The 24,410-nt window shown below is 47.9% G+C and overlaps 1 protein-coding gene across 2 annotated transcripts in view; it reads right to left on the bottom strand.

The window, feature by feature from the left end:
• LOC147732477 (receptor-interacting serine/threonine-protein kinase 3-like) overlaps positions 1–24,410 on the bottom strand; it is a 1,935,498-nt gene that overhangs the window by 1,716,142 nt on the left and 194,946 nt on the right. The gene's annotated exons all lie outside the window — the stretch shown is intronic.

Below are 24,410 nucleotides of genomic sequence, written 5' to 3'. Positions count from 1 at the left end.
AAAATATATTGCTCACCGGATGGTATTGAGCTCCAAACTTTAGAAGAAGACGGTCTGTACAATTTAACAATGTTAATGGTTGAGGAAGAAAATAAACTGTTTCCCACTTTTGATAAAAACAATTTGCCTGAAGAACTGAAAGAAGCGGTTAATCCATAAATTTGGGATTTAACTGGTGATGAAATGGGTTTGATGAAACATGTCGACCCAGTAAAAATTACTGTAAAGCAAGGAATAGATTTTCCAAACATTCCTCAGTACAAAATGAAAGCTGAAACTATTGAGGGTGTCATTCCTGTGATTGAGAAATTCATTAAACAAGGTGTTATAAAAGAAATTGAGAGCAGCCCATGTAATTCACCGATTATGGCAATCAAAAAGCCAAAAGGAACTTACAGAATAGTTCAGGACCTGAGAAAGGTTAACCAAATTGTTGTTCCTTGCTGTCCTGTTGTACCAAATCCAGCGGTAATTCTATATCAAATTCCGCATGATGCAGAATGGTACACGGTCATAGACCTGTGTAAATCCTGCTTTACAGTTCCACTGCATCCAGAGAGCCAACAAATTTTTGCGTTCAGATTTCAGGATCGTATTTTAGCATGGTGTTGTATCCCTCAAGGGTATACTGAGAGTCCATCTATCTTTAATCAATTGTTAAAGAAACCTTTGGAAGATCTAGATTTGCCTGGAAAATCAATATCGGTCTAATACATTGACGATCTCCTAGTGGCTGCAAAAACACGAGAGAATTGTGTGAAAGACACCATTACACTTTTAAATCGATTAGCAGATGAGGGGCATAAAGTATCACCTGCGAAACTACAGTTTTGCAAACAAGAAGTAAAATACCTTGGTCACAGAATTGCAAAGGGAATCATACAAGTGACAATTGAGAGAATAAAAATGATTCGAGCAATACAACCTCCAACAACACAGAGACAAGTCAGAATATTTCTAGGAATGGTAGGTTATTGTCGCCAATGGATTAGTGGATTTTCAGTAATTGAGAAACCATTACAAAGATTGACAAAAGCAGACATAAAAGACCCGATTACTTTGACAAAAACTGAGTTAGAGGCTTTTGAAAAGCTAAAGAAAATTATGTGTGAAGCTCCAGCAGTGGGGATGCCAGACTATGACAAGGAATTTGAGTTGTACTGCAGTAAAAGAGAAGGTTGTGCATTATCAGTTCTGATTCAGAGACATGGAAACATGAGAAAGCCAATAGCTTACTTTTCAGCTGTTCTTGACCCTGTTGCAAAAGCATTGCCAGGTTGCTTAAAAGCAGTGGCTGTAACAAGTGTAAGCCTTGAGCAAAGTGAAGGAATCATAATGGGGTTTCCTGTAAAAGTGTATGTACCTCATTCAGTTGAAACTCTCCTTACTAGAAGTAAAACTAAACATCTATTGATTAACAGGCTGACCAAATATGAAAAAGTGATTCTGGGATCAGATAATGTATCGATTGCAAGGTGTGTTAACCTTAACCCCTCTACACTATTGCCAGATGGTGTTATTACTGAAATCAAAAATGAAGCTGATGTTGATCATGAGTGTTTGGATGTTTTGGAATACTGCACCAAACCTAGAAACGACAAAGGATGTGCCTTTACCAGAGTCAGACATTGTTTACTTTGTTGATGGCTCCTGTCTGAGAACAGATGAGGGCATTCTGTGAGCAGCATATTCAGTTTGCACAGTTGCAGAAGTAGTTGAAGGTTCAACTCTTGAAGGAATTCGCTCAGCTCAAGTGGCAGAGTTAATTGCTTTAATTCGAGCACGTGAAAGAGCAAAGGGAAAAAAGAATACCATAGTGACTGATAGTCAGTATGGATATGGTGTAGTCCAGGACTATGGCCAGCTCTGGTCTCAAAGAGGTTATTTAACTTTTACGGGAACACCAATCAGAAATGCAAAATTGATCAAAAGATTGATCGATGGCATTCAATTACCTGAGAAAATTGCTGTTGTCAAATGTGGGGCTCACAAAAAGGGTGAAGACTATATTACTAAAAGTAATTCTTTTGCAGATGAAACTGCACGATACTGTGAAAAAATAATTTTTCAATTAATCGCGAAAAAGACAATAATCACATTATGAACTCTCTCATGCTAATATCTGTAGTTGAATTATGGCAGGGAGTAAAATATCTACAAGATGAGGCAGATGATGAGGAGAAAAGCACATGGCTGAAAGAAGGTTGCAGAGGGAGGAAGATGAGATTTGGGTTTACAAAGATGGCAGACCTGTTATGCCAAATTGCATGATTGCTGACATGGCACGGGTGTACCATGGTCCAGGTCATTTAGGAAGTGATTCTATGATTAGAATGTTCAGGCAGACTTGGTATAATCCAAAATTTAGGATTATTGCGGAATCACTTTGCCAGAGATGTTTGATCTGCCAGCAAATTAATCCAAACAGAAAAACAGTTGTGAACATGGGAACCATAGGACGGGAGGGTGGTCCTTTTACCAGGTTGCAAATGGATTTCATTGACATGCCACCCCATAATAAGCTGAGATATGTCCTTGTCTGTTTGTTTTCAAAATGGGTGCAAGCATTTCCAACTGGTCACAATGACTCAGTTACTGTGGCAAAATTGCTCTTAAGGGAGATCATACCAAGGTATGGATTTCCAGTCACTATTGAAAGTGATCGCGGCACACATTTTGAAAACAGATTGTTGAAATTAATTTGTGAGGCCTTCAGCATAAAGCAAAAGCTACATTGTGCATACAGACCAGAGGCATCAGGAGTTGTTAAGCAAATTAATGGCACAATTAAAAATAGAATTGGAAAAATGTGCTTAGCTACAGGAATGAAGTGGACAGATGCACTTCCACTTGTCTTAATGTCCATGAGAAGCACACCTGATAAAAAGACAGGTCTAAGCCCCCATGATATTCTCATGGGAAGAGTGATGAGACAGGCTTTTATACCAGTTGGCAAATTATTGAGCATAAATGAAAGTGCAATTATAGATTACTGTAAAAATCTCTCTGATGTGGTAACTTCTGTAGTCCATCAGGTTGGAACAGATGTGGTTTCAAAAGAAAAGGAGCAAGCTCATGATCTGTTACCAGGAGACTGGGTCAGAACAAAAGTTCACCGGAGAAGAAACTGCTTAGTACCCAGGTGGCAAAAAGCAAGACAGGTGATATTAGTTACAACTAATGCAGTGCAAAGGTTTGAAAAGGTGGGTGCATGCAAGTCACACCATTTGTGTACCACCTCCTGATAATCCTGACGAGGATAGTGACGATACAACAACTGATTCAGACTCTGAAGAAGAACCTGAAAATCCAGATTCTGAAGATCGACAAGAAGGTCGACATCCGGAAGATTCTGATGCGGATCAGGCATTGAATGAAAAAGATCTAGAGATTGTGATTCTAGATTCAGAAAATGATGAAATTGTTCTAGAAAGGGAAACAGAAAAATAATCTAAGACAAAAGAAATTCAAGATCAGGAGAGTATTGAAAAGCAGATTGAAAGCTCTGAAAGCAGGAACAAGAATTCTGAAACTGGGAAGTTAGAAGTAATTCCAGAAGAAGAAGAAGACGAATTACCGAGTACCAGCTACAAGGATGATGTTCCTAACGGAGTGAAGCTGCTGAGTAAAGAAGTTCCTAGATATAAAATTGAAATCTCTGAAACAGATTCGGATGAGAGTGATGAAGAGTCTGAAATAAGAAAATTCAGAAAAAGGGCTTGGAAAGCTGAGTGTAACGAAACTGAGCCTAAGAAGAAACTCTTGAGAAAAGGAGATAATTGGCCAAAAGAAAATCTAAAACTCAAATTGGTGAACAAATCAAAGGAGCAGATTAACGAGATATCAAGTCAAAAATGTGATTCAGATAAAAAGGGTGAGGCAGGAAAGAAAATTGAAGTAATTAGCAGTAGGGGCAAAAGACCATTAAGGCCAAATCAAAAGTATAAGTCTCCTGAGTGGACTTACATCATCATCCCACCAGTAGTGGAGATCAGTGGTAGTAGTAGTCAGGAGGATTTGGAAGAAAACAGTGACATTGATTAAAAGTTATTTTCTTTAGGTTGAGGTTTATTTTGGCATAAGGCTGAAGAAATTGTGTTAGGTGACACAAGGTCGAAGAAATTGTGGTAGCCGGAAAAACACTTTGATGTAAGGCGCAAGGTCGAAGAAAAGCTGTTTGAGGGTTACTTTAAAAAAAAAAAATTAAAGGGGAGGTGTATATATATAGTACTATTTTACTATTTTAAAAATTTTGTTTTAAGTAAAAACTTTGTAAAAAAAAAAAGAGAGAGGATGCCCAACACTGACAATTCAAGGTGTGCTATCTTTAGAAGATATTGTAAAATGTCTGCTATTTGTGTGATTCTAATTATCTTGGTCTGGCTAATTTTGGCAGTCATCTTTCCCTTTGGCATTGACAAAGAGGACTATAAAGCAAACATGACAAGCAAAGCTGAATCTAAACAAGCTATTCATGATGATGCAGGCAAAACTAATAGAGTCATTGAGCATAAACCAGAGATCCACAAGATAGATCTGTTGGTGATTTTTCTACTAATTCTTTTTCTATACTTCTGACAGAGTATGTAAAAGTCATGGATGTGAAGGATTGTTACATCTGTGTGACGCTTCCTGCTTCAGTTTCAGAAGGGGTCAAATATAACATGTTACCCCTTACTTATGGCATTACATGCAGTGTGATAGCTAGTTTGTTCTATCAAACAGGTCGTCTGGAGTACTATTACTCAGACTACGACGAAATATTTGCAAACCTGAAGGTTGTAAATAGCTTGAACAAAGTCAGACCTGCTAAGAAGATGAGGGAATTTTTCTTAGTGACTAATGAATTAACTTATGAATATGCTTACAAAAACAACTTAACTTGCAAAATGAGACTTGAAGAATGATCTTTTCTCAAGTTGGTTCGGGAGAGAAGGGCAATTTATAAGAGAAATGAGATGCTGAATCAAACAAAGTCCAAATTTTGGCAGCTTGAGGATGAAAAACTCAATGGTGGAAATAGTTATGCTGCTATTCACATAGATGATCCTGTTAGTGGAAAATGTTGTATTAGAAGAGATAACACACTATATGATAATTATTTTGTGGGAGCTAGTCAATGCGAGGATACTTATCGTATCATAGGGGGATGGGGATTTAAAGGTGGCAAAGATCCAATTTTTCCTGGAATTTATTTTGTTTGTGGGAACAAAGCTTACTTTAACCTCCCATACCATTGGTATGAGACGTGCTATCTTGGGTTGGTTTTTCCAAAGATTTTTCATGTGGACAGAAATGCAGAAGGTTCATTTGAAATTGGCAAACATCTGAACAGGTACAAGAGAGAGTTTTTCTGAAATTATGGGTGACATATTTGGTGCGATAATTCCTATGGAGGGAATAACCCTGAATGCAATCAAAATTAGAAAGGTTTCTACAATTGTAGATAGATTGTCCACAGATACTGCAAGTGGTTTCCAATTAGTTAATACTGAACTTGTCGCCACCAGAAATATGGTTGTGCAGAACTGCCTTGCTTTAGACATTCTGCTAGCAAAAGAAGGAGGAGTTTGCGGGATTTTACATGTCCAGCATTGCTGTACTTCTATCCCAGATAAAAGCCAGAACATAGAGATGCTAATCAAAAATATCACAGAGTTTCACTCAGAAATAGAACCCACGGAAAGCGACAATTTTTAAGAACGTTTGAGCAAAAGGTTTGAGGCAATTGGGAAATGGTGTGGTGAAATTGGCAGTTCAATCATTGGCAAAGTGCTTTATCCTGTAATAATCATAGTTATAGTGACGCTTTTGTTAAAAATTAGTTGCATGATTCACAAGAGAAAGAATGTGAGGGAAAAGAGAAGGATCTATAAACTCAGAAAGGCTCAGGAGAAGGAGATAGAAATGGAAGAGTTTTGTAGGGCTCAATATGAGACCTCCAGACAAACTGCTGAGACAGGAGTTTAGAATTACTAACAAAGAAAGTATTCATAATGTGACGTCTTCAAAAGATAAAATTTTGGTAACATTTTTGGTATTGTTTGGTGATTTTGAAATCACCAGATGAGGGAGTTGATGAAGCAAACTTTTAAAATTAATTGTATTTTTATTCGCTGAATTGAACTTACATAATAAATAATAATATTAATGAGTTTTGCATGATTTTGTATTAATTCAACCTAGAATAATGTGCACTTACATGAACACGCGGGTTTAACATTATGTGCTCTTGTTGCATTTACCACTTTGTTTAAATAATAAATTAACTTTGTCTTTTCGTTTTTGTCAACATTAATTGCGGCTGTATAAATAATAGCATGTGCTTATTTTTTTTAATGTGCTTTTGTCTATGTTGTGTCTTTATTGTGACAAAGAATTGTTGCATTCTTGTGCTTAAAGCCAGGTAACATAAACTAATGGGTTAACATTAGTAGTGGGGGTGGGTAACAGAATGACTTTCATTACTCAAATTAATTGATGTCTTGTGTTTCCTTGCATACTAGAGTTTCGTAAAAGAGGCCTGAGGCCTAACTTAAATGGATGTTTTTGAAGTCCTGTCATGATGAGCCGAGCACAGCAAAGAATGAATAAAAAAGTCTGTCGTTTATAATCTTCAGAAAACAAATACGTTGAACTGAACTGTGAAGGATGTGCCTCGTGTTGTATAATTTTGCCAAGGACAGGACACGGCAGAAAGGCCAAAGCTGAGGAAGCAATGAACTGTTATTCAGTGAAATGTTGCGAAGTTCCTCGGAAGCTATTGTCACTCATGGACAAAGGCGCTATGGAAAAATATGATTTCGAATGAAGAGGCAATGACTTAATGTGGACTGACGGCTGTCAGCCAAACAATTCGCAGGATGGCTTTCTAAATGTATTCTTTTAGCTAGTTTTAGATAGAGAAAAGGTACAAAACTTGGCCCCTTGGAGGAGCTTTGCTGGCTCGTTCCTGTGATTGAGAGATGCTGTCGGACTTTTGACTCACGTAAGAGAAATCCGAACTTATTTCCCTTAGGTTCCTTTAAGTTTAGTTAGGGAAGTAGGGTTTAGGGAATGAGATTCTTTTGCTTAAATTCTTTACATGCTGATTTGATTTGAACTGACAGTCTAATGTGCCTTTACTAAATAAATGATGTTTAATAAATGCAAATAAAGAATTAATATTTCGAATATGCTCTTTACTTGATAATAAAAGTAATAAAATAGATTTTGAAATGACAAGCTGGTCTTGATTATTTCGAGACTAGTTACCATTAGTTAATCCATTGCCTAGGTGGCTTAATTAAAGTTTGTTTTATAAAAATGACAATGATAATCTGCAGATGTATATAAATAGTTTTGTGAATAGTTCTGATTAATTAGGTCACATGATTCAGTTGGTCAATTCTTGTCTCAGTCATTTATGGGCCTTGCGATGAAATGATGAATTATGGTGAGCATCGTGGTGTAGAATAGTGCTTATGAGACAGAATTTCTTTAGGCCCGCTGGATCAGATGCAAGGCGAAGAAAGCACATTGTGCCTGCAGTAGGAGAAACCCATTAAAGAAAAGAGTGCTTACAGACTTAAGAAGACAGAGTGTGTTGCATTCGAAGTAAAGGACCAGTCGTCATGGGAGGTTACGAATGTTGACAAGGCGGTATCAAGGGGGGGATCAACAAGCCTAATAATGACTCAAAAGCCAGCTAACAAAGGAAAATGACACAAGCCAATGACAAATATGGACGGAGAGTGTGCGGGGCTTCAAATCCATACTTTAAAACTACATGATTTGCAGCAGCACATGCTCTGCCCAGGCTCGACATAAAAAATTTAAATGTTAGCTTAGGATCGCTTAAGTGAAAGTGAGAACCTGCACAAAAATGCTGCATTTTCAAAGAGATCAACAACATGGACATATTACAGGAAACTTTTAAACAAAGCACGCACCGTCAGAAGAACTGCATTTGCTTCAACACACGCAAAAATCATGCCCACCCCTAAAATACATTTTTACGAATCCTGTGTGAAGATAAAATAAGAAAATAGTCAATCGAAAACAATATAAAACGCCCTTCGGAGAAAGAAAAAGAATGTGAACGGACCAGATATCATGGGCAAAAGCAAAAACACAAAAGGCGGGACAATTGGGATGGATTCACCACCCAAAAGTACCAGAATTGAAAAGACACAAAGGCAGGAATGAAAAGCGAGGGGTGTGCCGAAAGCCTGTGCAGTAGATACACCATGTCTCGAAGAGACAGCGCATGGCGAGACCTAACAACAGGAGCTGTTCAGGCTACGTATGCATAGGTTGTCAGGTTGGTTAATGATGTCAGATATGTGTGTATATTGTATCTGTAACACAAACCTAGCCAGATGGAAGTGGAGTACTGTACATCATCGTAAAAGTCCTGCATAAAGTCAAAAAGTTATACAAAAGGTAGTGGGTTTGTGAACAGCTTATGGTCACCATGTTTTCAGACATGGCTTTTTCTGTCATAGATGATAGTAATGATCAGATAAGTTAACCGCATTTGTTCAAATGAGGCAAATCAAGACTACAACTCTGGTGATCAGAGCTCTTAAGATTTTAAATTTTTTTACAAGAGCTATTTAAAAATGTTGACATCACAGGAAGTAAGGGCCATACAACTTTGACATTAATGACAACATGGAAATTGACATTTGTAAAATGGTAAACCAAACAAAATTAATATAGAATGTTTGCGATAGTACATACATACCAACAAACCACAAAGAAGGAAGGGAGCTATTTGCCTACTGAAGTACATTACCTTTTGGGACACTTCGATAACAGTGGAAAATAAAGTGGAAAATGATATGGACATGCTAAAAAAAATTGTGACCTGGGATTTTTGTCATAACAAACTAAGGGGCTCATTAGGATGGCAGACGGAAGTGCCTCCGCAGCCCTGGAGTATGCGGAACATGCCTTTTCTGCGTCCGCCTGTCGCGGTCACTCCGTCTGCCATATCAGGATAGGAAAGATGGTCCAAATTCCGTCCGCGACGGAAGAGCATGCTCCGCCGCCCAACTACACCCGACCACGCGGCGGACGTAACCAATCCAGAGGCTCCGCCGTACGGACTGACGTCTAGGAACTGACGTTGGGAGGGGGAGTGTCATGTATCTGAACCCACTGATTTGAAGCAAATACAAATACACACCTGTATCACACACGCAAAAATGACTCCGACAAAGCACGACACATGATTGACTTGCTTTATTACACATAATCGGGGTATAATCACAGTGTATGCTTGAGCATGGGCATTGTGGCCACCACAGCTGGTACATCAGAGGCAGCACATGAGAGGGCAGACTGCAGTATCACAACAGCAACAGGGCATTGTGGGCATCAGAGCAGGTACATCAGAGGCAGCACATGAGAGGGGTAAGTGCATCAACAGTCCATTGCACTGAACAGGTACATCAGAGGCAGCACATGAGAGGGCAGACTGCAGTATCAGAACAGCAACAGGGCATTGTCGACACCAGAGCAGGTACATCAGAGGCAGTACATGAGAGGGGCTAAGTGCATCAACAGTCCATTGCACTGAACAGGTACATCAGAGGCAGCACATTAGAGGGGCTAAGTGCATCAACAGTCCATTGCACTGAACAGGTACATCAGAGGCAGAACATGAGAGGGGCTAAGTGCATCAACAGTCCATTGCACTGAACAGGTACATCAGAGGCAGCACATGAGAGGGGCTAAGTGCATCAACAGTCCATTTGACTGAACAGGTACATCAGAGGCAGCACATGAGAGGGGCTAAGTGCATCAACAGTCCATTGCACTGAACAGGTACATCAGAGGCAGCACATGAGAGGGCATACTGCAGTATCAGAACTGCAACAGGGCATTGTCGACACCAGGGCAGGTACATCAGAGGCAGTACATGAGAGGGCAGACTGCAGTATCAGAACAGCAACAGGGCATTGTGGACACCAGAGCAGGTACATCAGAGGCAGCACATGAGAGGGGCTAAGTGCATCAACAGTCCATTGCACTGAACAGGTACATCAGAGGCAGTACATGAGAGGGGCTAAGTGCATCAACAGTCCATTGCACTGAACAGGTACATCAGAGGCAGTACATGAGAGGGGCTAAGTGCATCAACAGTCCATTGCACTGAACAGGTACATCAGAGGCAGCACATGAGAGGGGCTAAGTGCATCAACAGTCCAATTGACTGAACAGGTACATCAGAGGCAGCACATGAGAGGGGCTAAGTGCATCAACAGTCCATTGCACTGAACAGGTACATCAGAGGCAGCACATGAGAGGGCAGACTGCAGTATCAGAACAGCAACAGGGCATTGTCGACACCAGAGCAGGTACATCAGAGGCAGTACATGAGAGGGGCTAAGTGCATCAACAGTCCATTGCACTGAACAGGTACATCAGAGGCAGCACATTAGAGGGGCTAAGTGCATCAACAGTCCATTGCACTGAACAGGTACATCAGAGGCAGTACATGAGAGGGGCTAAGTGCATCAACAGTCCATTGCACTGAACAGGTACATCAGAGGCAGCACATGAGAGGGCATACTGCAGTATCAGAAGAGCAACAGGGCATTGTCGACACCAGAGCAGGTACATCAGAGGCAGTACATGAGAGGGCAGACTGCAGTATCAGAACAGCAACAGGGCATTGTGGACACCAGAGCAGATACATCAGAGGCAGCACATGAGAGGGCAGACTGCAGTATCAGAACAGCAACAGGGCATTGTCGACACCAGAGCAAGTGCATCAGAGGCAGCACAAGTACGTATTCCAAGCAACCCGTCCCAAGGACCACAACAGTGGAAGTCTGTTCACAATGGACAATGTACATACCATGTGCAATGACATGTGAGTGAAGTGAACAGCACCTCACATCACACTATCAGGTGGATTGCGTGAAGTACCTGCATCGGACAGACAGCCAGCACCAGAAACTGGAGTGTGAGACACAGCCACAGCTAGAGTGACTGACACATGGGCCACAGACCCAGACACACTGCCAGCACCAGAAACAGGAGTGTGACACACAGCCACAGATGCAGTGACTGACACGTGAGCCACAGACCCAGACACACTGCCAGCACCTGATACAGGAGTGTGAGACACAGCCACAGCTCGAGTGACTGACACATGCACCACAGACCCAGATACACTGCCAGCACCTGATACAGGAGTGTGAGACACAGCCACAGCTCGAGTGACTGACACATGGGCCATAGACCCAGACACACTGCCAGCACCAGAAACAGGAGAGGGCACAACTGATACAGTGCTACTACATGATGCATGACAGCAAACAACAGACACAGTGCCACTATCTGACACATGCAAGTCAACTGCAGCTGCGCCACTGGGACCATTGAAATGATGAGCCACTGGGCTGTATGGGCCAGGAGGCAGGGAGGCTCTGGGAGCTGGGGATAGTTGCACTTGACCAACATCTGGGTGGGCATGTGTCAATGGTGTGTGTCTACGTCTCTTGGGGATATGCGAGTGCACCCTGGACAGGACAGGACAGGACTGGCAAGTGGTTCGGACTGAAATGAAATATCACCCACCATGGGTGGTGCATCTGCTGCCGGGGGTATGCTCTCTGGGGACATGCTGGAGCCTGCTTGTCGTTTGCTGTGTGGCTGCCTTCTGGCCTCTGCAACATGTGTCGTGGGGGATGCTACAACAGGGGCCACCTTCCTCTGCTCCTGACGGGCCCTGATCGGAGTGGAGGTAAGGGGTGACTCCACCGCAGAGACATCTGTATTCCGTTCCCTCAACAACATCAGCCTCAGTGCAGCAAGGGGTGATGTATGCCTGTCCTTGATAGCGCCAGTGTCCATGGGAGAAGCCTTGTCCCTTGGATGTTCCTTTTCCGTAGGAGGAATGTTGTCTCTGGACTTTCCCTGTTCCCTGGATGGTGCCCTGTTCCTGGCAGCAGACTTGTCGCCTGTGGTGTACCTGTCTCCAGAACACACCTTCTCCCTGTGTGTGTCCCTGCCCTTGGGAGTGTCCCTGCTCTTCCTAGGTGCCTTTGTCTTTTGACTGACCTTGTCCCTGCCCTTGGGAGTGGCTCCTTCCTTACTAGTGTCCATGCCCTTGGGAGTGGCTCCTTCCTTAGTAGTGTCCCTGCCCTTGGTAGGGGCACCTTCCTTACTAGTGTCCCTGCCCTTGGGAGTGGCACCTTCCTTACTAGTGCCCCTGCCCTTGGGAACGGCTCCTTCCTTACTAGTGTCCCTGCCCTTGGGAGTGGCTCCTTCCTTAGTAGTGTCCCTGTCCTTGGGAGTGTCCCTTCTCTCATGAGGTGCTTTTGTCTTTTGACTGACCTTGTCCCTGCCCTTGGGAGTGGCTCCTTCCTTACTAGTGTCCCTGCCCTTGGGAGTGGCACCTTCCTTCCTAGTGTCACTGTCTTGGGAGTGTCCCTGCTCTCCAGAGGTGCCTTTGTCTTCTGACTGTCCTTGTCCAAGGTAGTGTCCATGGAACTGGGAGTAACCCTTGCCTTGGGAGTACCTTTTGTGTGGGATGCCTGTGTAGCATGTGAAGGCATTTCCCCCAACACCACTTGTGGATCCCGTGTGTGTACTCCAGTGTATCTGACATTGTCTTTGTGACCTAGGGGATGGTGTCTGAGCCCTCCGTGCCCTGACGTGCTGGCTGACGCTGCTTCTAGTGTAATAACCTGTATTTGAGTCCTGGTCAGAATATTCACTCCCCCCCCAGAGACATCCAGTGTTGTAGATGGAGCAACAGAAGTAGCACCCAGTCCATGCGACTGTACAATGGCAGACGACACACTGCTAGCCAATGACTGAACTGTCCTGTGTAGACCAGCAAGATCGCCATGCATCCCTTCCATGAATGCCACCACCTGCCCCAACTTCCTATCGTGGTCTTGGAATGCATTTATCATATTGGTCTGCCCCACACACAGCTGTCGCAGCAGATCAACAGCCTTAGCACAAAGTGCATTTTGGCTCACCGAGGCTGGGGCAGCGGTGCCAACACCGAACGCCACTCTGCTCCCCATACTCCTGCGTACACGAACAGTACATGGTGCAGTTGGCGGCAGTGTGGGCCTTGTGTGCTGTGTCCCGACCGAAGGTGTTGATTGCCCACTCCCAGTCTGTGACAACGGTGCAGACTCACCAACACTCTCAGAAGATGAGGACGATGCTGTCTCCACATGTGAGTCCTCAGGGACGGTCCTGTCCCCCTCTCCGGCGCTGCCCTCTTCTGTGTCAGTCTGCCTGTGCGCGAAGTCTGATCCGGATGCATTGCCTCCAACCATCTCCGCTGTCTGTGGCTGAGTGCCCTCTGCCAAAGCTGAAATGCACAGAAAAGAGGTGTAAGTCATGGGCACACTCACGTACAGTAGGACAAGGAATCCCTAATGCCATTGCTGACAAAGTACTTCTAGCCCCCAACCTGCACACGGCCCACCCCTACCAGTCATTCTCACATGAAATAAGCGGTGTTGGCCGTGAAACATGTACAGCATGCGGACAGGGCAGGAGCATGTACATCTGCACACATTTCTTGCCATGGGGCAACGGACCACTACAGCATGTGCATCACCACTCAACTGCTTAGCGAGTGGCGTGTCAACATGCCGGACCTGAAAGTGACATTTGACTCCGCCAATGGCACCAACATGCCATTGCAACGATACATACGCTACACGGAAGTAACTAATGTGTCTGGGCAACAATACATGCATTGCACTCCCAAGCAACATACACAGACAGTATGCTTACCGCTACTTTGCTGTTGATCCACACGCAGCCGGTCGGACAGGTCAGGATGCGTCACAGCAATGATACGGTGCATGAGAGGGGTCATTGAGCGTCGGGCCAGACATGGCGCTCTTGGAATCATCCCTAGTGTCACTTCCGCTACATTCTTGCTCAGCCTGGAAATGTCGTCCCAGCGTTTGTGGCAGTGTGTATGTCGTCTATTGGACACCCCCACTGCCCATACATCACGTGCAATGCTCCTCCACACGTCCTTGCGAAGGTGCAGCTTGACCTACCATGATGGGAGACAAAAGGGTGCAAATCAGTGGACAGTTGGCCAGTCAGACAGATTGGGGCAACACGTATCTCTCAGCAGCCATGCACATTCCGACAAATGTGTTGGGCCCACAGCACACCGCCAAGATTGCAGAGGCCAGGAGTAATTGACCACCTCATGCACACCAACATGTCCCCCACTGCACTTACCACCTGTCCGGGGGCGCCGTACTGCCGTCCGAAGTTGCGGAGCACACCGTCCACGAGGACATCTAGCTCCGCGGCGGTGAAGGGACGAGACCGGATCTCTGACTCTCGACATGGCAAGTTCACGGAGTATGGGACTAGAGCAGCAGTCGGTGGTCAGCTCAGCAGCAGCAGTCGGTGGTCAGCTCAGCAGTAGCAGGTCGAGGTGATGGTCACAGGCAGCAGTCGGTGGTCAGCATTGAATGTGTGCTTTTGCAAAAAACACATATATAGGGCCCTGAGGCCATGTCAGTGGCATACGTCGCCAGCCATTGGTCATCCCTGGATGCGTGTTTGGAAAAGGGCCAATGACTGGCCCTGGTGTTGTGGTGCACTGCATCCGCTACTTTCGATTGGGCATACGCGGGCCTTGTTCCCACTTCCCATTGGCTCCATGTGCACAGACGGTCACGGTCACACATCGGCACCCGCATGTTCAAGCTTCCGGGACGGATGCTTCACTTGCAACAATGTTCAATCACTGGCGCCAACATGGCGGGGCACGTATTCGGCGGGGGAAGTGCAGGCCAACACATCCTTTAGCTGATGTCAATGGACATGGCAGTTCATGACCCCCCCTTACAGTCACATTGCATCATCCACCGTACACCGGCCGGCCCAGCCCGGCCCAGGACCGGTGTGCCGGCCATGTCAACCACCGCCGTGCCAGGCCCCGTCCACTACCGCCGTGCCAGGCCCGGCCCAGGACCGGCGTGCCGGCCATGTCAACCACCAACGTTGACATGGCCTGCACGGCGGTAGTGGATGGGGCCTGAAACGGCGGTGGTTGACATGGCCGGCAAGCCGGTCCTGGGCCGGGCCTGGCATGGCGGTAGTGGACGGGGCCTGGCACGGCGGTGGTTGACATGGCTGGCACGCCGGTCCTGGGCTGGACTGGGCCGGCCGGTGTACGGTGGATGATGCAATGTGACTGTAAGGGGGTTATGAACTGCAATGTCCATTGACATCAGCTAATGGATGTGTTGGCCTGCACCTCCCCACCGAATACGTGCCCTGCCATGGTGGCGCCAGTGATTGAACATTGTTGCAATTGAAGCATCCATCCCGGAGGCTAGCACATGCAGCCAATGGGAAGAGGGAACGCGGCCCGCGTATGCCCATTCGTAAACAGCGGAAGCAGTGCACCGCCATGGCGGCGCCAATGATTGCATATTTTCAGACGATGCACCGTGTTGTATTGTCTGCAGTTGCGTTATGACGGTTGTGTGCGTGATTGCGTGACTTCATAGGTCATGGTCTATTCCATGTGTGTCCATACTATGCCCATCGGTGTGCAAACAATGTGCAACACATGTGCATGTCGACGTGTTGACGTCGGGTATTTCCCTACACACGTTTGTAGTTCTTCACATCTACACAGTACATCCCGGATGTATCGCCACATTCTGATTCTGTTGTCAGTGTGTGGTTTATGTGAGGTAATAACTATGGTGGGGGTACACATGTATTCAGTGTATGTGTGTTGCCTGTTGTGTCACCATGCATGTAATGTACGTATGCCCACCATTATTGGTGTTGCCATTGGTGCATGATGAGATGGTGTGTGTGTATCTTTATCGTTTGTGTGCATGCACTTGCATGTGTGACTGTGATGTGGCTTCTACACATTTGGGTCATGACATGTCTTGTTGGCAGTAATGTTGACCTGAGACTAAGTTGCATTGCACATGTTGAGACACATCATGTTGCTAGTGGCTGCACATTGTCACTACAACATGGAGTGCCGTAGCAACAATCAGAGATGTCACACATATGACAATTATCCACTACATTTTACTTATTGGTAGAGTTCGTTGACATGTGAGTGAGTTACACAGCCATGCGTTGTTTGTGAATTGACTTCCATTCCATCTACTCCCACACAGGAGGGCTCCAAATGTCCATCGCCCATACACTGTGCTGGAGGATATGGTTGACGAGGAGGTGATCAGGAATTTCTGGCTGGATCGACGTCGATTGATGGAGCTTGTAGACCAATTGTCTCCTCACCTGCAGCCACGAAGAACCTATCCCGGTTCCATTACACCCACAGCAAAGGTGATGGCGGCACTACACTTTTTTGCAACAGGCACCTTTCAGTACACAGTTGGGCATGCCGGGGGGATGTCACAGTCCATGGTCAGCATGGTACTTCGGGATGTTCTGAAAGCCATGATGCTGTACAAGGATGACTACATACATTTCCCACAGCCGGCAGAGTTGGCAGCGGTCAAAGCAGACTTCTATGCACTGGGTCAGATACCACACGTAGTGGGTTCCATTGATGGCACACATATCGCTCTCATTCCACCACGGGCACGTGAGCAGGTGTATAGGAATCAGAAGCACTTCCATTCCCTCAACGTGCAGGTGGTGTGCCAGGCCGACAACATCATATCCCATGTGTGTACAAGATTTCCAGGCTCTGCACATGACTCCCACATCATGCGGAGCAGCATTGTCCCCCAACTGATGGCAAATCTGCGTCCAGCACAAGCGTGGCTTGTTGGTGAGTATGCTGTGGTGACAGGAGTGATATCTGTGTGGCATGGTGTGCCCACCAATTCTGGTAGTGATTTTTCTGTCTCTCTCTTCCCCCAACATAGGCGACTCGGCTTACCCAAACAGGCCTTGGTTGCTGAGTCCCATATGTAATCCAACTACAGCGGGTGAGATGCGATACAATGATGCCCATGGAAGGACACGTAGAGTGGTTGAACGTACTTTTGGACTGCTGAAGTCTAGGTTTCGGTGCCTGGATAAGACCAGAGGGGCCCTGCCTTACTCACCAGGCAAAGTATGCAGGATCGGGATTGCCTGCTGCATGCTCCACAACCTGGCTGTGAGCAATAACATATAACTGCTCTTGGACCCTGATGAACAACAAGTTCCTCGCCCTCCCAACCCACCCATGTTGACTGATGAGGATAGTGGTGAGGAGGAAGGTGTGGACCAGAGGCGCCAGCTCATTGATCGCTACTTCCCTTGAATGTGAGTGAGCACCTCTTGTGCTGGTTGTGTATGCCTTGTGTATCTTTGCTGGTGTTGTGTGGTTGTGGTGTGCATCATTCCGACAAATGTGTTGGGCCCACAGCACACCGCCAAGATTGCAGAGGCCAGGAGTAATTGACCACCTCATGCACACCAACATGTCCCCCACTGCACTTACCACCTGTCCGGGGGCGCCGTACAGCCGTCCGAAGTTGCGGAGCACACCGTCCACGAGGACATCTAGCTCCGCGGCGGTGAAGGGACGAGACCGGATCTCTGACTCTCGACATGGCAAGTTCACGGAGTATGGCACTAGAGCAGCAGTCGGTGGTCAGCTCAGCAGCAGCAGGTCGAGGTGATGGTCACAGGCAGCAGTCGGTGGTCAGCTCAGCAGCAGCAGTCGGTGGTCAGCTCAGCAGCAGCAGGCCGAGGTGATGGTCACAGGCAGCAGTCGGTGGTCAGCGTTGAATGTGTGCTTTTGCAAAAAACACATATATAGGGCCCTGAGGCCATGTCAGTGGCATACGTCGCCAGCCATTGGTCAGCCCTGGATGCGTGTTTGGAAAAGGGCCAATGACTGGCCCTGGTGTTGCGGTGCACTGCATCCGCTACTTTCGATTGGGCATACGCGGGCCTTGTTCCCACTTCCCATTGGCTGCATGTGCACAGACCGTCACGGTCACACATCGGCACCCGCATGTTCAAGCTTCCGGGACGGATGCTTCACTTGCAACAATGTTCAATCACTGGCGCCAACATGGCGGGGCACGTATTCGGCGGGGGAAGTGCAGGCCAACACATCCCTTAGCTGATGTCAATGGACATGGCAGTTCATGACCCCCCCTTACAGTCACATTGCATCATCCACCGTACACCGGCCGGCCCAGCCCGGCCCAGGACCGGCGTGCCGGCCATGTCAACCACCGCCGTGCCAGGCCCCGTCCACTACCGCCGTGCCAGGCCCGGCCCAGGACCGGCGTGCCGGCCATTATCAACCACCAACGTTGACATGGCCCCGTCCACTACCGCCGTGCCAGGCCCGTCCCAGGACCGGCGTGCCGCCATGTCAACCACCGCCGTGCCAGGCCCCGTCCACTACTGCCGTGCCAGGCCCGGCCCAGGACCGGCGTGCCGGCCATGTCAACCACCAACGTTGACATGGCCTGCACGGCGGTAGTGGATGGGGCCTGAAACGGCGGTGGTTGACATGGCCGGCAAGCCGGTCCTGGGCCGGGCCTGGCATGGCGGTAGTGGACGGGGCCTGGCACGGCGGTGGTTGACATGGCCGGCACGCCGGTCCTGGGCCGGGCTGGGCCGGCCGGTGTACGGTGGATGATGCAATGTGACTGTAAGGGGGTTATGAACTGCAATGTCCATTGACATCAGCTAATGGATGTGTTGGCCTGCACCTCCCCACCGAATACGTGCCCTGCCATGGTGGCGCCAGTGATTGAACATTGTTGCAATTGAAGCATCCGTCCCGGAGGCTAGCACATGCAGCCAATGGGAAGAGGGAACGCGGCCCGCGTATGCCCATTCGTAAACAGCGGAAGCAGTGCACCACCATGGCGGCGCCAATGATTGCATATTTTCAGACGATGCACCGTGTTGTATTGTCTGCAGTTGCGTTATGACGGTTGTGTGCGTGATTGCATGACTTCATAGGTCATGCTCTATTCCATGTGTGTCCATACTATGCCCATCGGTGTGCAAACAATGTGCAACACATGTGCGTGTCGACGTGTTGACGTCGGGTATTTCCCTACACACGTTTGTAGTTCTTCACATCTACACAGTACATCCCGGATGTATCGCCACATTCTGATTCTGTTGTCAGTGTATGGTTTATGTGAGGTAATAACTATGGTGGGGGTACACATGTATTCAGTGTATGTGTGTTGCCTGTTGTGTCACCATGCATGTAATGTACGTATGCCCACCATTATTGGTGTTGCCATTGGTGCATGATGAGATGGTGTGTGTGTATCTTTATCGTTTGTGTGCATGCACTTGCATGTGTGACTGTGATATGGCTTCTACACATTTGGGTCATGACATGTCTTGTTGGCAGTAATGTTGACCTGAGACTAAGTTGCATTGCACATGTTGAGACACATCATGTTGCTAGTGGCTGCACATTGTCACTACAACATGGAGTGCCGTAGCAACAATCAGAGATGTCACACATATGACAATTATCCACTACATTTTACTTATTGGTAGAGTTCGTTGACATGTGAGTGAGTTACACAGCCATGCGTTGTTTGTGAATTGACTTCCATTCCATCTACTCCCACACAGGAGGGCTCCAAATGTCCATCGCCCATACACTGTGCTGGAGGATATGGTTGACGAGGAGGTGATCAGGAATTTCTGGCTGGATCGACGTCGATTGATGGAGCTTGTAGACCAATTGTCTCCTCACCTGCAGCCACGAAGAACCTATCCAGGTTCCATTACACCCACAGCAAAGGTGATGGCGGCACTACACTTTTTTGCAACAGGCACCTTTCAGTACACAGTTGGGCATGCCGGGGGGATGTCACAGTCCATGGTCAGCATGGTACTTCGGGATGTTCTGAAAGCCATGATGCTGTACAAGGATGACTACATACATTTCCCACAGCCGGCAGAGTTGGCAGCGGTCAAAGCAGACTTCTATGCACTGGGTCAGATACCACACGTAGTGGGTTCCATTGATGGCACACATATCGCTCTCATTCCACCATGGGCACGTGAGCAGGTGTATAGGAATCAGAAGCACTTCCATTCCCTCAACGTGCAGGTGGTGTGCCAGGCCGACAACATCATATCCCATGTGTGTACAAGATTTCCAGGCTCTGCACATGACTCCCACATCATGCGGAGCAGCATTGTCCCCCAACTGATGGCAAATCTGCGTCCAGCACAAGCGTGGCTTGTTGGTGAGTATGCTGTGGTGACAGGAGTGATATCTGTGTGGCATGGTGTGCCCACCAATTCTGGTAGTGATTTTTCTGTCTCTCTCTTCCCCCAACATAGGCGACTCGGCTTACCCAAACAGGCCTTGGTTGCTGAGTCCCATATGTAATCCAACTACAGCGGGTGAGATGCGATACAATGATGCCCATGGAAGGACACGTAGAGTGGTTGAACGTACTTTTGGACTGCTGAAGTCTAGGTTTCGGTGCCTGGATAAGACCAGAGGGGCCCTGCCTTACTCACCAGGCAAAGTATGCAGGATCGGGATTGCCTGCTGCATGCTCCACAACCTGGCTGTGAGCAATAACATATAACTGCTCTTGGACCATGATGAACAACAAGTTCCTCGCCCTCCCAACCCATCCATGTCGACTGATGAGGATAGTGGTGAGGAGGAAGGTGTGGACCAGAGGCGCCAGCTCATTGATCGCTACTTCCCTTGAATGTGAGTGAGCACCTCTTGTGCTGGTTGTGTATGCCTTGTGTATGTTTGCTGGTGTTGTGTGGTTGTGGTGTGCATCATCTGTGTGTTCTGCTATGTGATGTTTGCATGTGTGTGTGTTTATTTATTTGGACATGCAAGTCTCCATGATGTGTGTCCTCTCATCCAATCATTTTGTGATGAGTGTGGTTTGTGGAATGTTGCACTGCAGTGTATTGTGATGGGTGCGATTCTGTTTCCTGACGTGTCTTTGCTGTCTCTGTTTTTCCCTAGGTCACTCCCGCTGCGGCATTATTATGTGGAGAAGTGTGGCTCACTGGTTAGAGCAGGCAGACCCTGAAGCAGAGGTCAGACCCGGGACCAGGGTTCAATTCCCGAAGCTGCAGGGTCTTGAGCTCAAATGTCCATGGACTCGATAATTCTCGCTTCGGTGCCTGACCTAATCATGGGTTCACACTCTGCAACTCTGGGCATTAAGCTTGCTTAATCTCCACAACGGCCCCCCCGCGGCGGGATGCCTGGCTTTCACCTTGGGGATGCCCTGTAGGGGCTATCTCACAGGGAAAAACCAGGACGGGTTCCCAAGGGAAGCGCGGAGATACCCCTTCGGGGGTCGATTCTGGCGCTATATAAGAATATAATAATAATAATAATAATAATAATAATAATGTACGACTTGGATCCCTGAACCTGGTAACGTCTGTTTCTGATACAATCATGTGAATAAACATGGAGGCAATACATCATTGAGTGAGTAAGTGGTATTTATTTACAGATTGTGCATTGGTGCTGGTGCATATTTACAAATAAGTGTGGGGTGGGGGACTGTGAGTTGAAGGTAATGGCAGATGAAATGTCCGTGCTGACACCACATTGGGTGGTGTCTGGCTAGTCCAGCAGACCTGTGCCAATGATTGGCTATGTGGGACTGGATAGTTTGCTGGGTGAATGGCTGGCTCTGGCAGTGTCTCAGTCATTGACGGTCCCTCTTGGGGCGTGTGGAAGGAGCATCCCCACTGCTCTCCCCCACTTCCAGCCTCGGACGGTCCCTCCGTCTTGGAGGCGGGACGGAGTCAGCTGGGGGGGCAGGTTGCTCAGGTGCCACATCCGTCGCCAGGGGCGCAGGTGGCGGTGGTGTTGCTGCCCGTGGCGTTGGTTGAGGGGGGTGGGGGTGTTGCGGGCCATCCATTCCCTCCACATGGTTGTCTGCTGGGCCAGGATGTCAACAATTTGCCCAAGCCGGCTGTCAATGGCCCGCAACATGTTGGTGTTCTCCACTGAGTCCTGGTGGGCACGATCTGCCTGTGCCTGGCCACGCTCGTAGTTAGCCTGGACCCTGGCTAGGGCTTCCAGAGACTGTGCCACAGGATGAGGTGGGGTGGGTGTCCTTCCTCTGCACGACGTTGCGTAGAACTCCTGCCTGGCTGATGTGGCCTCGGCTCTCTCGTTTGACGTCCACTCTCCCTGCGTGGCTGGGATGGCGCAGGCCCTGCGTCGTGCGGTGGGTTAGAGTGGTGGTACTGGTGGTGGTGGAGGTGGTGGTGGTGGTGGTGGCTGTGCAGGTCACTGTGGCCGGTGTAGCAGGAATTTCACAGGCGGTAGTAGTCGGGGCTGGAATCTCCTGGGAGCCAGATGGCCCTGGCAGCCTGCTTGGGCCAGCACCATCCTCCGCACCGGAGCTGGCTGTGGCATCGTCCCCAGAGAGTCCTGTGTGAGGCGAGTCTTGAGGCCGGATGGTGGTTCCACCAGTGAGATTACGATCACCTGGGGGAAAAGATTGTGCAGATCAGTACTGTGGACATTACGTGTTCTTTTCAAATTGATGACATTTCAGTGTCCAGTTGCACACACCCCACCCACCACCACCGCCCTCCCTGTGGACATGGGGGCCTGTTGGGACTTGTAGTGCCATCCTCTCACACACCACACCCACCACCACCGCCCTCTCTGTGGACATGGGGGCCTGTTGGGAGTTGTAGTGCCATCCTCTCACACACCCCACCCACCACCACCGCCCTCCCTATGGACATGGGGGCCTGTTGGGAGTTGTACTGGTGACCTCTCACACACCCCACCCACCACCACTGCCCTCCCTGTGGACATGGGGGCCTGTTGGGAGTTGTAGTGCCATCCTCTCACACACACCACCCACCACCACCGCCCTCCCTGTGGACATGGGGGCCTGTTGGGAGTGGTTTACACGTTGGTGAGTATGTGGACTGCATGCATGGGTTGGGGCCTGGGAGATGTGTCTTCTGAGTTGTGTGAGGCACGCCATGTCATTGTGCTCGTGGTGCTTGGTTTGTACTTACCAGCCTCTTCTCCTTCAAGGGTCTCTGGGTGCAGTATGCCCAGCACCTTTTCCTCCCAATTGGTGTAGGGTAAGGGCTCCGGGGGTGTTCCGCCGCCAGTGTGATGTGCCCGGAGATGGTTTTTGGCACGGATTCCTTTCACCCTGGTTTTAAGGTCATGCCACCGCCTCTGTATCTCCAGCTTTGTCCTCAGCACGGTCCCCGACGCATTCACCCTAGTAACTATCCTGTCCCACATGTGATTTTTTCTGGCCACAGTGGTCTGCTGGACGGATGATTTCATCCACCATTACCTTTAACTCTGTGTCCGTGAATTTGGGGTTCTTTTTGGGTGCCATGGTGTGTGGTGCTCAGGTTGTGGATTTGAGTGAGTTAGGAGGTGCAGGTGTGTGGTGTGTAGGAATGGTGTGGTAGGTGTTTGTGTTGTGGGTGTGTTTGGGTGGTGGTTGTGTGTCTTCTATAGGTGTGTGCTGCAGGTACTCTTGGGCCTCTTGCTAGCAGCTATGCTGTGATGCAAAGGATTTCGGTAGTGGGTGGGAGTATTTTTATAGTATGTGTCTTGGTCCTGTCTCAATGGTTATTGGCAGTCAGGTGCTATGTGGGTGTGTTGACTAGTGTGCATTATTTGGTACTTGGGGGTGGGTCATTGTGTCTTGTGATTGGTTTTGATGTTTCAGGTGGGTGGTAGTTCTGTTTCCTGTGTTTCCTATTTACTTCCGTCGCACTGTTTGTCATTGGTTTGACGGTAGGGATGTTGTTCGTGTTGGCCTTCCGCTGTGATGCACGGTTTTTCGTTGCATTGTTACCGCAGCGGACGTGGATTGCGGTGCGTACCGGGGTACAGGCAGCGTTATCCTAATCGCGGACACGGAGCCTCTGCAGGTGTAGCGGGAGATGTGGCTGTTCACACATTCATGTGCGTACGCGGAGGCCGGTGTTTCATCGTTTGCGTCTGCTCGCGGCAGTCTCAGGTGTACTCCGACCGCCGCGGACGGAGTTTGGTGTGCTCCGTCCGCCGCGATCGGAGTTTCGTTCACATATTATCCTAATCGCTATGGCGGTTTATCCGCGGAGCGTTTCGAAGTATCTTGCCACCTTCCTTGGCGGACGGAACACGTTTCCGTCCGCGATCCTAATCGACCCCTTAGTGTGTACCATAACCCAGACCCTCTTCTTTTAGTACCTGCTCTGCAAAGCTCAGTTATGCACCACTGCTTACTTTCAGTGGCTAACACAGCAAGCAGGACCTGATGCCTTTACACCCACAGCCAGGAGGCATTTTAGAAGCGGTCAGCAGCATAGCCATCGGAGCACCTATCACTTAGTCGAGCAACAGAGCTATCCTTTCTAACGTATCCATGCTAAAGCTGTTTTAACTTGGCCATCTATCAAACTAGTAGTTGTCAAGTCTGACGTTCACTAACCTTATCCTGGTTACCATT

This window comes from Lissotriton vulgaris, chromosome 2_1 (assembly GCF_964263255.1).
Source record: "Lissotriton vulgaris chromosome 2_1, aLisVul1.2, whole genome shotgun sequence".
Classification (NCBI taxonomy): Eukaryota; Metazoa; Chordata; class Amphibia; order Caudata; family Salamandridae; genus Lissotriton; species Lissotriton vulgaris.
This window is presented reverse-complemented; position numbering and strand designations above follow the sequence as displayed.